The 12901-nt window shown below is 35.3% G+C and overlaps 1 protein-coding gene and 1 long non-coding RNA gene across 4 annotated transcripts in view; one reads left to right on the top strand and one right to left on the bottom strand.

Moving 5' to 3' along the window:
• The window catches only part of LOC105320960 (uncharacterized), a 41707-nt gene that overhangs the window by 8560 nt on the left and 20246 nt on the right, over positions 1-12901 (bottom strand). The gene's annotated exons all lie outside the window — the stretch shown is intronic.
• LOC136273070 (uncharacterized) lies at positions 6293-6874 on the top strand. Its single transcript, XR_010711244.1, has 2 exons — positions 6293-6658; positions 6755-6874. It is a non-coding gene; the product is annotated as an uncharacterized lncRNA (long non-coding RNA).

Genomic DNA, 12901 nt, shown 5'->3' with positions numbered 1-12901 from the left:
TCAATCTACCGACAGTCAAGGCCTCATCTACATGTCTGTTTCTGAGCATTTTCTTATTACACTAATGCATATTTTGTTAAGATGTATTGCAGAAGAAAAGGGAATTAATTGATACCTGCAACCAATTAGGGCTCTCCCTAATTGAACGGAATTGTCGACTACCAGGTAATCGCTAACATTGTTTGCATAAGGAAGTGACCACCCCCATAGGATGAGTGTAGTCGGCAGGGCCTTGGCAGAAATAGCGGAAAATATGTACAAATATTATGCTTTGCATTATCAAAAACCAGCACTCGTCATTATATCTTAATTAGGCCCCTCTTCCAAGCATTGTAAAGACACGATGTTCTTATTTTCTAAATGACGGAACGAAACCAATGAGAGAACAGTTGGGGGAGTATAGATATCCCCAGGAATTGGCTCGGAAGAAGGTAAAAATAAACGACAGTTGCATAACTAGCTGCAATTATCAAGAAAATTCGTTAATGCTTCAGCAAAAAAAAAGTTCTATGTTAAATGAGGATAAAAAAAAATGTGCTAAATGAGCTTGACTACTATCTACAAAGAACATGCAAAAAAGAGGGAGTTCTGAGAAAAAAGATGTCAGGCTAAATTTTCTAAGAGTAAATATTCAGGATCAAATGACAGAGAGGTGATTATGTAAGAAATATTACTGTTATGTAAGAAAATCAATCATTTTAAAAAGTGAAAGGATGTGTGATGCTAATTGGAAATAAAAGAATTAGAAAAAAATGCTATCTTGTACACATCTTCACTTGAGGGTGCTGTTCTTTTACAGTTGTACCCATGTAATTGTGTGGGGAGATGGTTGATGAGTTTATTACACACTATTAGGTAACAGTTTTAATTGATATCAATCAATCAAGATATTTACAACAGGTATACACATATTCTGTGTGTAGTTGAAGACCTTATTAACTGTTAGACAACCACACAATAGGAAATGCTTGTCTATTCCACAGGCCTCGGGGTAGGAATGTACATTTGGACCAGAAGCTATCATAATTCACAGTTAAAAGGGCACCTGCCCTGCCTGTCTTCACAACTGATAAATTTACAGATTTAGTGGACAGACTCCCATTTGTTACACACACACAACTACCTCAGCTTGTAAACTCATATACATTAATATTTCTATTTTTCTCTGAACGCTTTCCATCAGCATGGAATGATCAATAACAGAAAAATGAAAATTTCCGCAACCAGACCGGTAGTTAGAATGACACGGACAGTGGACTGTGGAGCTCCACATAATGGGGGTTATAAATAGGAGGACAAACACCAGGCTTTCTATTTCCTGTCTTCAAATATTCCCCCAAGTCATTAAAATCCTTTTCAGAAATATACAGCCAACACGAAGAAAATCAATATTTTGTCAACTGGATTTATTTGATATAGGGTATCCCGGTTTTGACCTGGTGATTTATAAAGGTTTTCGGTACTGTCCAAACAGGTGCCAAAAACAGCAGCCATTCCCTTCCTTTGTAATCCAAAGTTAAAACCCTAGCCACCGACACAAAAAATGAAAACATGTTACAAATATCTGGAGCAATATTAAAGAAAGTAATGCATTAGTTCAGCTTCACTTTTCCAGCGACTTTCTGGTGGTTTTTCCCCTAACACATGTTACAGCTGACAATACAAAAACTGATAGGTGCAACATGTGCCTCAATCTTGTAGCAGTTTGATTCAATGAGTGAATAAAAAACCAGGCATGTTTAGAAATATAGGAAAAAACTGAAGAAATTACTTACAATATCTTTTCATGAGATTTTTCTTGTACGTGCCCCCTCCTGCTTTATCAGAGGGGGGCATTCGTCCCTCCTCAAAAGAATCCACAGAGTCATGTCTCGATTTTTTCTTCAACGACAAATCGAGAATCGGCACAGAATCTAAATCCATAAACATTTTATGCACCGTGTGTTAACCTCAGTGTGTAAAAATTTATCACAAGTATCTCTTTTCTCGAGCACACATGAAAGCAAAATTGAAAAAAAAAAATCAATGGATAAAACTAATCATGTAAGTCTGTTCTTCTCCATGCAGATAAAATGATTCATGATGATTGAAAGGAAAAACAGTAAATAATTGGTCTCCTCATGCAGACTAGAATTCCTGTGTCACACTGCCTGGTCGCTGTAGGAAGTGAACACTGCACTCTATTTACATAGGAAGTCTCTGTATGTCTAACCAACCCATATTGTTATAGTCATTGAGGCCACCGGTCACATGACTTGTGATGTAAACTCTGGCAGTGCTCAGGTAGGAAATCAGAGCTGGGCTATTTAAATTTTTCCTGTTTTTCTCGATACACACACCACATTACACTGAGGTAGAGCCAGTTGTTTAAAAAAAAAACTCTCAGGTGTGGAAGAAGGTTGTTTTTTTTTTTTTTAGAGGGGGTGATCATAAAACAGGAAATAGGCGTTCAATCTGAGGCAGGTATTTAGCGGCAGCGGTAGTGATATGACCTGGAGACCAGAGGGATTTAGATATCAGGCCAATAAGTCTTAGATAGCCCAGGTAGATAGTTGCTACCTAATTAGATAAACTATAGTCAATAACACTCTGAAGAAGACAATGTATGTAGGTTATCTGACCGGCTCAGCTATCAGGGCACACATCAGACACCGAGACATTTCTCACTACAGCAGAAAGGGCATCAACTCTTAATCAAGTTCATAATTATGTTATGAAACAAATGGTTCTATTAAGTATCAACCACAGAAATTAAAATGCAAAAGAGAGAAAAACTAACTAAGGATTAAGGTGAATATGCGGAGGAAAAAAAAATTGTTTCTCGGAACTCAAAAACACATGAAGTCAATGTCATTAAAATAAAGTTCCCAATTTTGCTGATATTTATCAAAAGATCTTTATGTGCCAGGTTTAGCACTACAGTACGTAGACATGATAGAGACAGGATTTAAAAAAGTGAGACATTCCACAATCCACATGTTGACAACAAGCCCATTCAAATAAAACTAAGACAGAGTCTTTTCTTAAGAAGAGAGCCTTCTATACTGCATGGTTACAGTGTAGCTGAGTTCAGGACTCTAGGTGGGACCTTCCACATACCTGATTGTGGGGGCGGACCTACAAACAGGAACTGTGGGCTGTACGGCCTCGCTGATAAACCACTGCACCGAGTCATACCGAACCTTGACACAAAGTTCTAACAGCCATATAGTGCACCCAATGCAAGAGGCAAGAATACCTCTAGGGTCTCTTTAAACAATGGGCTTTTTATATAATTGTCTTAAAAGCCTATTTTAAAAAAACCCGAAAAAAGTTAATTTAAGAGGTTGTTAATCGCCATGGCAAAGAGAAATTGCCTTCTATGCCCTCTGAGTCTATAATGAACTTGTTGGTACAAATTGGCTTTTGTGCCCTCCGTTTTTATAATAGACTGGTATAAAGTTGGTACAAATTGCCTTCTGTGCCCTAAGTTTCTATAACAGACTGATTGGTATAAAGTTGGTACAAATTACCTGTTATGCCCTTCGTTTCTATAATAGACCGGTTGGTACATGTTCGGTAAGTGAGTGCTGAGACAGTTGAGCTGACTGGTCATCAGTTATGTTAACATATTTCACACAGATACAGAGGTACCTAGTGTGTGACAATTTTACACTCATTTTACAGCCCCAGGTTGCTTATTTTGACAAATTTAATTTCTCATTTCAAATTTCACACATTCTTCGTAACGAGTGTCACAATGTAAAGTGGCCAGATGAAGAATGGTCCTTCTACGGTAACCTATATGTACATCCCCACAATGCCAGTGTACGAACAAGCTTTAATTAAATTAATAGATGTTCTAAACCACAAATGATATTGTACTCAGATGGTGCCAGTTCTATTGTAGGGCTAATTACAAGTACCACATCTGTTTATTTACTGAGTGTCACGCCATTAGAAGGCGACACTGCTCTTCCAACTTTATTTTAGTGTGATACTTTCATGTATGAAGCCACTTTCTTCGTGGTGTCAGGAATTTATAACAACTTGTGACACTAACATTACACTGAAGGGAAAAAATGAAACAGGAAGGTCACAATATTAGGTAACAAAATACGGTGGAATAATTATATATTTCGTGATTGCTCCATTTTCATGGTATTCGTTGGTAGCATTCTCCACGAAAACAAACGTTAAAGACTTAGTTTTCTTATCAAAAGTGCAAAACCCACACATCCACAAAATCACATCCCCACCAATAAGCAAAAACCCTACACTCCACGAAAATTGGCCCCCACGAATTTAAATGATTCCACAGTATCATGCATTTCTTTTTTTCTTCTTCTTCAAATTGAAGAACATTTGAAACAGTGTTTGAAGTGGAAATTAAGTTAAACAGACATGCACACCTGCATGTGGGTTTGCAATAATGGGTGCTAAAAAGATTGACTGGCTAAATGATCCGGATGTAGAGCAGTATTGAACAATCTACCAGTTCAATAGACAATGAGTGTACACAATGTGACCTACTAATGCTAGCTTCCTTTTTATTATTATGAAACAGCTGTGAACATATCTGGCACATCTTGAAGTAACATGTCTTACTTCACTGTTCTACTTTTTAGTTCATATGAACTATTTCATATCACATTCATTTATGTCCATACCAATTTTTTTATTATTATTTTTTTGCATCAAACTAATAATACAAACATCTGTATATCTGACTCTCATTACAATGTATCAGATCATGTTTCAGCACACCAACCTCAAAACAAAAACAGTCTTGACAAAGTTTACCATGAGAAATATGGGGTCAATTATAGATCATATTTCAGGAACAATCTACCATTAAAAAAGGATAGAATGTTCATTTCTAAACTGTTTTCTCAGATAATAAATTTACAATGAATTTTGCAGGTCAAAATAAACCCCGCCAAATGTGAATGACATTGCAATTGAAAAAGAAAAGGATTTGGCCTTAACGTAGATGTCCCTTTCTAATGGGACAGGGGTTTTCCCCCTTTGTTATAATCTACCGGTATATTGCCAATTGCTTAGTACAAAGTACATTACTTTTTATTGTCCATTAGTTTACTGACTTGAAGTAATGTCATAACTTGCATACATTGGTTAATCAAATGCAACCGACACAATGTAAAAATAACCATCCAAAGAATATTTGTCTTTATTTTTATTAAGATCTGAAAGTGATTAGTGTAACTGGTGGTTCATGGCGACTTTATCAATAGGAGAGGGTACTGCATGAATGAACAACAAAATGAATGCCGAGTACAGGAGGTAAATAACCCCAAGTGCCCCCCACCAAATCCTCTCTGACTCTAAGAGTGAATAGGTGTGCTATTATATAGAGCTTATAGCAATTGCCTGGAGCCATCACAAAACCCACTCTATGTGTTAATTTTAGCATTCACAAAGGGGGGGATAAAAAAAATCAAGATTGATAAATTCTTGTAATGCGCCCCTTATCTTACAGAAAAAATTACATGATAGGTGAGATATGATGAATGAAATATGTGCCATGCATACAGATAATGTAAATTTTCAAAAATAACTTCCGAGAACACGTGAAATATTTGGAGAATGTAAACCCAAAAGCTCTCCAATATTAACATATCTGGATCGAATTGCCGACTGGCATCACCCCCCTACCTCTCCCCCCATGGATGGCACTTGACAGCCCCATTAGATCTGAATACAAATGTACCGTTTTCAGCATGCATTAACTTCACTGTCACTTTCTACAGGTAGGCCATGCTGACAGATAAATCTTTGTCAGGCCCCCAAGACTTGGACCAAAAGCCATCCATCCCCTGTCCAAGACAGCTCAACCCCACAACTGTTAATGACTATGAAGTCAGGAAATGCCTCGATACTTATAAACTGTCTGCTCTGATCATCAATAATCACCAAAAAATTGTTTAAAAGACCCAAAGGCAAATGTCAGTAGGGTTAATCTCTTATTTCTCTTTTTTTTGTATTTTAGCTGAATGAAAATAAATAATCGATAAATTTCTAGCTTCAGAAGATTTAAGTAGGTCATGCTTCTAGAGTTTATGACCTTGGGCAGTGTGACACATTAAATGAGGAGACCAAAGATTAAATGCTTACAAATAACGAAAGAGTTTAGAATTTCTCCTTACTACCGGTACAAAAAGTTTGTAGTACTGAGGCCACTCTCTGATTCATGCATCAATCTTCCATTTCGTTCCATACACCCCCCCCCCCCCCCTTTAAAAAAAAGAAATGAAAAATGTCATCCCTAAGAAATGTTCTCACAGCCAATAAAACAATAGCCTTACAGAGATGAGCATAATGAGATTGTTATTACAAAATGATTTCGTGTTTAAGATGACTAAATTCGTGAAGGAGGTCATTTGATGTGGGAATCATGACTAAACCCTAGATTGATGTTCCGCTGGTGGACACGGATGTTTTGGAGAGGGGAGTAGAGAGATCTTGCTACAGTTCCCAGCTCCAGCCCTTGTCAGTAGGAAGCCGAGTCAAGGGCCTGAGTCACAGCCCGATAACCCTGAACACTTCCATTGTCGGAAATCTTCAACTTTTCCATTCCTACATCCGCAGTACATGTTTTCCGGATTTCACCAGTTACTTGACGAAATAGCGAAAAAGATCAGCCAAGTGCACCATGTGGGTATGTATAGAGACACTCCACAGCCTTCAAACGATGAGCTTTTTATTTGTCATATTATACAAACATTTTACATGATCTGCGTCATTCCATTTGAAGGTGTTTTTCTGTGCTGCCTCGTATTTCAATATATGTCACCGCTATGAGAGGAGTGCATTGTTCCCCTCATAAACAGCAAACATTTTTCTGAACCTTTTAATAAAAACAAATATTTCCTGACTTTTCCTCGTGTTTTATCATTAGTCATGTGGACAAGCATGATCTCCCCGCTCGCTATATAGACATTGGGTGGAGTCACATGTATATTCTGTTACCTACTTCATATCAGCGTAAAACCTGGCACCACTTCCTAGAGTCCAACATTTTTATTACGCTTTATTTACTTGTTTATTTCCTCTCTCCGCGGATGGAATTGATCATATACTTGTAATTATGTCCTGGTGATCATTATTTTTTTTTTTCTGTTCGAGAACTAAACAAGGACTTTCATGATTGGCTGATAAGCACAGAAACACTTGTTAGATAACCGAATTCAGGATCTACACAATACAGTACTTTAACTCTGAGGTCATTGTCACTTGATCTTGTTTTTATCACTATCACATGAAATGACTAAAACAAACTACTTGTACGGTTTAGACAATCAACGTTGTTTGAAGTGCTTCAATTATTGCCCAAAAATATGAGGTTATGTTTCTCCACAATTTGCACATTACTTCAATGTCTCTTGTTTTTTTTTTCATAGAAAAACTCTTAAAATACTTGAGCAGAAAACTTAATGATTGAGTCTCTGGATTTGGAAATCCTAGATAGGAAGTGTAGATGAATAATGACCAGGGCACTTTCTACAGTGATTATTTTACATCACGATAAAACAACTCTTTATCATTCTTGTCTACATCTGGCCTTTCAAGCATTCACCTTAAAACTCTAGTACATCTACCAGTTAAAACACGTCCTGCACAGATCTTTTGGTACAGCTACGTAACCAAGGAAGGGTTTTCACTGTCATTTTAAAATGTCCATAAAAACAGGTTTTATGCAATGTATTTGAAAAGAAGATGGATAGGGTACAAATTACTAATATAATAGGACTTCTCAATCCTATCGAAATGACTGGGAATTGTAAAACCAAGGAAGGATTTAAATTACACAGGCTTTTAAAAATATTTCCTAAACAAGGTCTTTGGCAGGCGATCAAACTTGATAGTAATCTGCATATCCATACAGGGTAGTAGAGTGTGGACGGGCAGCAAATTCTTTGCCAACTCCGTCTATTGTGCCGTCGGACAATTACACCCTGCTTGTCGACATTCTCCTTGGATGACTGCATGTATACGGAATCTAATTCAATGGCTTCAAACGGGTAGAAGTCTGATAAATGTAAAGATAGAACATTTGTCATGAAGACAAACTCTTTGACCTCTAACATATCTCTCTTAGGGTCAAGGTCAGAGGCAAGCTAAATTCTGATTTGTACTTTTATTACTCATCAAACTGGTGACCCAGTAAAATAAAGGATTCTATAACTTACGTCAGAGCTTTTATGAATTGCAAATAACAGACTTTTTAAATCACATACCACCATTGTTGAGCATACAATCTTGACATATATGGTTATTAATATAACAAATCAGTTTTTAGTGTTTGACTGTTACTAAGGGTCTTTGAAAAACAGATCAGATAAAAGAATTACATAGTCACGTTGTTAAAAAAAAGAAGATATTTCATTAACTAACATGAGAGAAAGTAAAAGTTTAACAGCATTTCTCTGAGATCATCTATGTGTGGAGAGGGGAGCCTGCGAACCAGAAGAGGAAACACAGTAATTAGAGTTTACGGAAACCCTAGAAAGGGAGATAATTGAGTATACGGAAGTTTCCCCTCACATCAGATGGCAACATCCGCAAACAAAAGATGTACAATACTGATAGCTAAAGAGCCGATTGCTGTACGAATTAGCCTAAATATAGACACTGCACGCCACACCGCTGTCTAAAGTACATCCCCTTACACAACCTTTTCTTCAGTCCTGCCCAGTAAGCAAGAAGTGATTCAGTTTTACGTGCTGAAGAACAAAATAGTGACTACGATTTAGAAAATAAAGTCTTATCTACTGTACATGTAATGAGCGTGTACTGATAATTTGTCAGACTTCCTCACTTGGTGACCATAGCCCTCACTTCAAGCTCTGCGCTGTTCATTAGAGATAATATAAGAGGGAACACTTGAGAGACCCTCGTTTAGTAAACAAAGAATTATGCAATTATTTGGAAAAACTTCCTGCTTTCTTTTGTCTCAGATTTTAATGTATGATATTAATTTCCTAATATTTCCTGTGTATATATGATCCATACATTCATTAGGAGTTTTATGGTAGGAAGTTTTCAGTAAGATCTAACTAGTCATGTTAGAGATGACAGCTTGATTCAAAGTGTCGAGACTTTCTAAACCATGCAAAACAAGGCCACTGAAACTCATTTACATTCACTGGTCATCTTAACATTTTCTGTTTTATTTTGGATGCACCCACAATATGATTAAATGTACTTCATTGGCAATCATTTTGCAGGCATACCACATTGACCTAGATATCATGCAATGGCTTGATGTAATATCAAACGTCGAACATACTCTTTTTTATACATTTACAAGATTTCATATTATAGCCTTGCTTATCACCAGCTGATAGCTTGATACTGCATCCTTGCATAACAAAAGCTTTTTTGAACAAATCAACATTTTTTTTCTGATTGCGTCCTTGGATAGACAATTTTATCATGGCTTCATTAAGACTTTCTACACAATCATGAAAAATGAAATAGATTGTATTAAAAGTTAATTTTTTTCACTAGTGTATTTTTTCATCATTGATTTCAAACTTACGGCTTCGAGAATAAAGAAATAACCAATAACAAAATGCAATCTTTTCTGTAGCACTAAATATCTAAAGATTACACCCAAAACTATTAGACGAACTTTGCTTATTTCAATCTGCGGGACCTCTGATGACAGTTTGCTTTTTGATACACAATCGGCTGATTATTTTCAGAATTAAAAAAATGACGATGCTGCACAGCAGCAACATATTAATGCCTAGATGCTGCATGATCTAACTGGATACTTTGCAGGCAAAAAAAAAAAAAAGAAGAAAAATAAATAACATAAAACATGTACTTAAATTATGAACATGTACAAATAAAATCATGTGAAAAAAACCCATAAAATTCTTTTTATAATATTTTTGGTTCAAAGGGAGTGTGCTACTGGTAATGTAAGGCAGACTTATTTTTCGGTCAACAAATTATGTTTGACAGCAATATGTATAATTCTCAACAGACTTTCATCAAACTTGGCATAGCTATACTGCCACAATCACAAATTAATTACACCACTGCTTCGGAGTTTTCCATTCATTAAACAGATGTATGTGTGCTATGTCTGACCGAAGCTGCTGACTGTGTGATAATGGTGTCTGCTTCCCACATAAACACGGGTACTAGCTGTCTCTAATTTTCAGTCCCCCCCCCCCCCCCCCACAACATACAACCCTTTAGGTGACAGGTTAAGACCAAAAGTTCACAATAAGACTGCTTGTTTCATCATCTTCTGTGATGTAACAGGAAAATAAATTGCACATGCCTTAATTTCAGTGACAGCAAAAAAATTCTGTTTTAAATTTGTAGCTCAGATATTACACTATCTGTTCTCTGACATCATCAAGATTGCCTGTAATTAAAATAAAACTTTGCAACATATAGGCCAGATTAAAACATCTAAGAAAATAATTGAAACTTTGAACTATTCATTTACGCATTTCAAAGACAAGTAAATACAACCCCGAGCAAGTTTCTTTATCGTTACAGATTAGTTAAAAGACTCTCATTTCATGATAATATCAATGCTTAAACAACTTCTTTTGACAAAAAAGCTATCAAAAATTCAAAGATCTGCACGTCATGTGAATTTCTGTTAAATCTTCCAGTTTAACATGTCTTATTGCATTTTTACAGCCAGAATTTTATCATACATTTCACTTCAAATGTAGATTATTTGTCATTGAGTATCACACCTACATTCAATTTATTTTCAACAATACATTCATTAATCAATTTACAGGTTGAGAAGACAAGATTGTAGGGTCTGCAGTCAGTGTGTTGTATATATAAGGTTAGAGGAAGCTAAACAGACAGATAACCATAGATCAGTGACCTACAATACATAACCCAAAACACACAAATGTCGCACAAGTCAGAAAACCCAAAACTGCCCACTGATTCTATGGCAACCATTAAAAAAAAAACCCTTACACAATGTCATTTTCTGGGAATGGCCCGACGATGCTTTGCAACTATACAATGCTATTGATCATTCTGTTTTTAAATCAGTACCAAGCCACCTTAAAATAGATAAAAAAAAATCATCAGAGGCCTTGACTCTAGATCCGACACACAGTTGTGACTCCATCTATCATGTTTTTATGAATATAATAGAATCAAAAATGGTATTCCTCGTATCAAATAGGCTTAAGATGGATGACAAATTTACAATATGAACTTTAAGGGAATCAGTTTGAAATCCCTTAAGCTACATGTCCTACATTTACAGAGTAAATAACAGAATTTTTTTGAATTGCTCGACTTCAAATGTGGCAACATCCTCTCTATAGTGTGAACAAAAGTGACACACAAAATCCCATATACGGAGAAGGTATAAATTGAAATCAAGTATAAACAGCTAATTTTCCAGGTTAATGACATTGAACAAGATTAGTCAACCTACATGTGCTACAAAAATATAAAGATTTATGATAAATTAATGATAAATATAAGTTTTAACAGAGATCTAAATCTTAAAATGTCAGACATTAAAATCTGCAGGGATTCCTTGTACCATTTTTTCTTTACATTTTTTTCTTTCCAAAATGCTTATTTTTCACATTAAAGTGAAAGGACCTGTTGCTATGCGACAAAGCACCGATGAGATCTTAAAACCATAAGTTTTCTGCTGAGACAATGACAGCCGTGTTGTCAAGGCAACCTTCCAATGCAGACAATTTTTCCATGAAATGAACTTTCATTAAACCTGATCTTTTTCAAAATGAGATCTTTTGGGAACATTACTGAGATTCTACATACCAGGGTATTGATTTTTTTTTACTTTAAGGACAGTGATAGCATCTTGATTATTACTAAACTCAAAAGGTTTTTTCCAAGTTGTGCTAATTGTCTCAACAGAACATGTCAGACTAAGAGAGGTAACTCTAAAAATGCAAGCAGCATTTCTGCTAACTTTTCTATATGAAAACCCAATATTGAATTTTGGTTCCTCAAAACCTTTGGGAAAATTTTCTTAATTCAGCATGAGTCAGAATATTCTATAAATAAAATACAGTATTCAAGATTGAGTACAAATTTAGAAAGACAGAGAAAACAGCAATTTTGGGTTTAAAAAATATAATTAGAAAAAAATTTTTTTAAAAGTTTTTTAAAATTATTATTGCAGTGTATCTAATATTTCAAAAAAAATCCTTGACAACTACACATTTAATTTTATGATCTACAGTTCAGATGTCTAATACTATCCAATAGTTATCAATATAGAAGCACCAGCTCATATGATCAGATACCTTCAATGTTTGTGACAGCCAGTACATCAATAACATAAGGAGATTTAAATTGCATTAAAAAAAATTCACAATCATAAAAATCAAAAGTCAGACTGTAGATGACCAATAAATCTAAATTGTGTCACCATTTCATTTTAACAGATTACCATAACCAAGCAGAAAATACCTATGGTACCTCAATATACTAATGATTAACGAAAGTTCTTTTTTTTTCCATATCTAAAAAAAACAAAACAATTACAGACCAAGTGAACTGCAAACAGAAAAATAGCCAACTCTAAATTACAGCAAGAACATGTCATCCAAAGAGTAATTTTATCGATCAAAGAGAATTAACTCTTACATACCCGGTAAATGATCAAGAACGGTAACCACTGACACAACACAATCCTTTGTGCAAACATTTTTATTTTTTTTTATTTTTCAAAGAGAGATTTTGTAAATGCATGATGAAATTTTTTTTTTTTCTGTCCATGCAATAATAAATAAAAATTGAAAGATTTGAGACCAGTTGCTGCATTATTTTAAAATTTAAAAAATAGAAAGGTAAAGGTAAAGGAGATAGAGGAATGGAAATCAAGTTTTTGACACAACATAGATTAGGTACTAATTTCTAG

This window comes from Magallana gigas, chromosome 2, assembly GCF_963853765.1.
Source record: "Magallana gigas chromosome 2, xbMagGiga1.1, whole genome shotgun sequence".
In the NCBI taxonomy this organism is placed as follows: Eukaryota; Metazoa; Mollusca; class Bivalvia; order Ostreida; family Ostreidae; genus Magallana; species Magallana gigas.
This window is presented reverse-complemented; position numbering and strand designations above follow the sequence as displayed.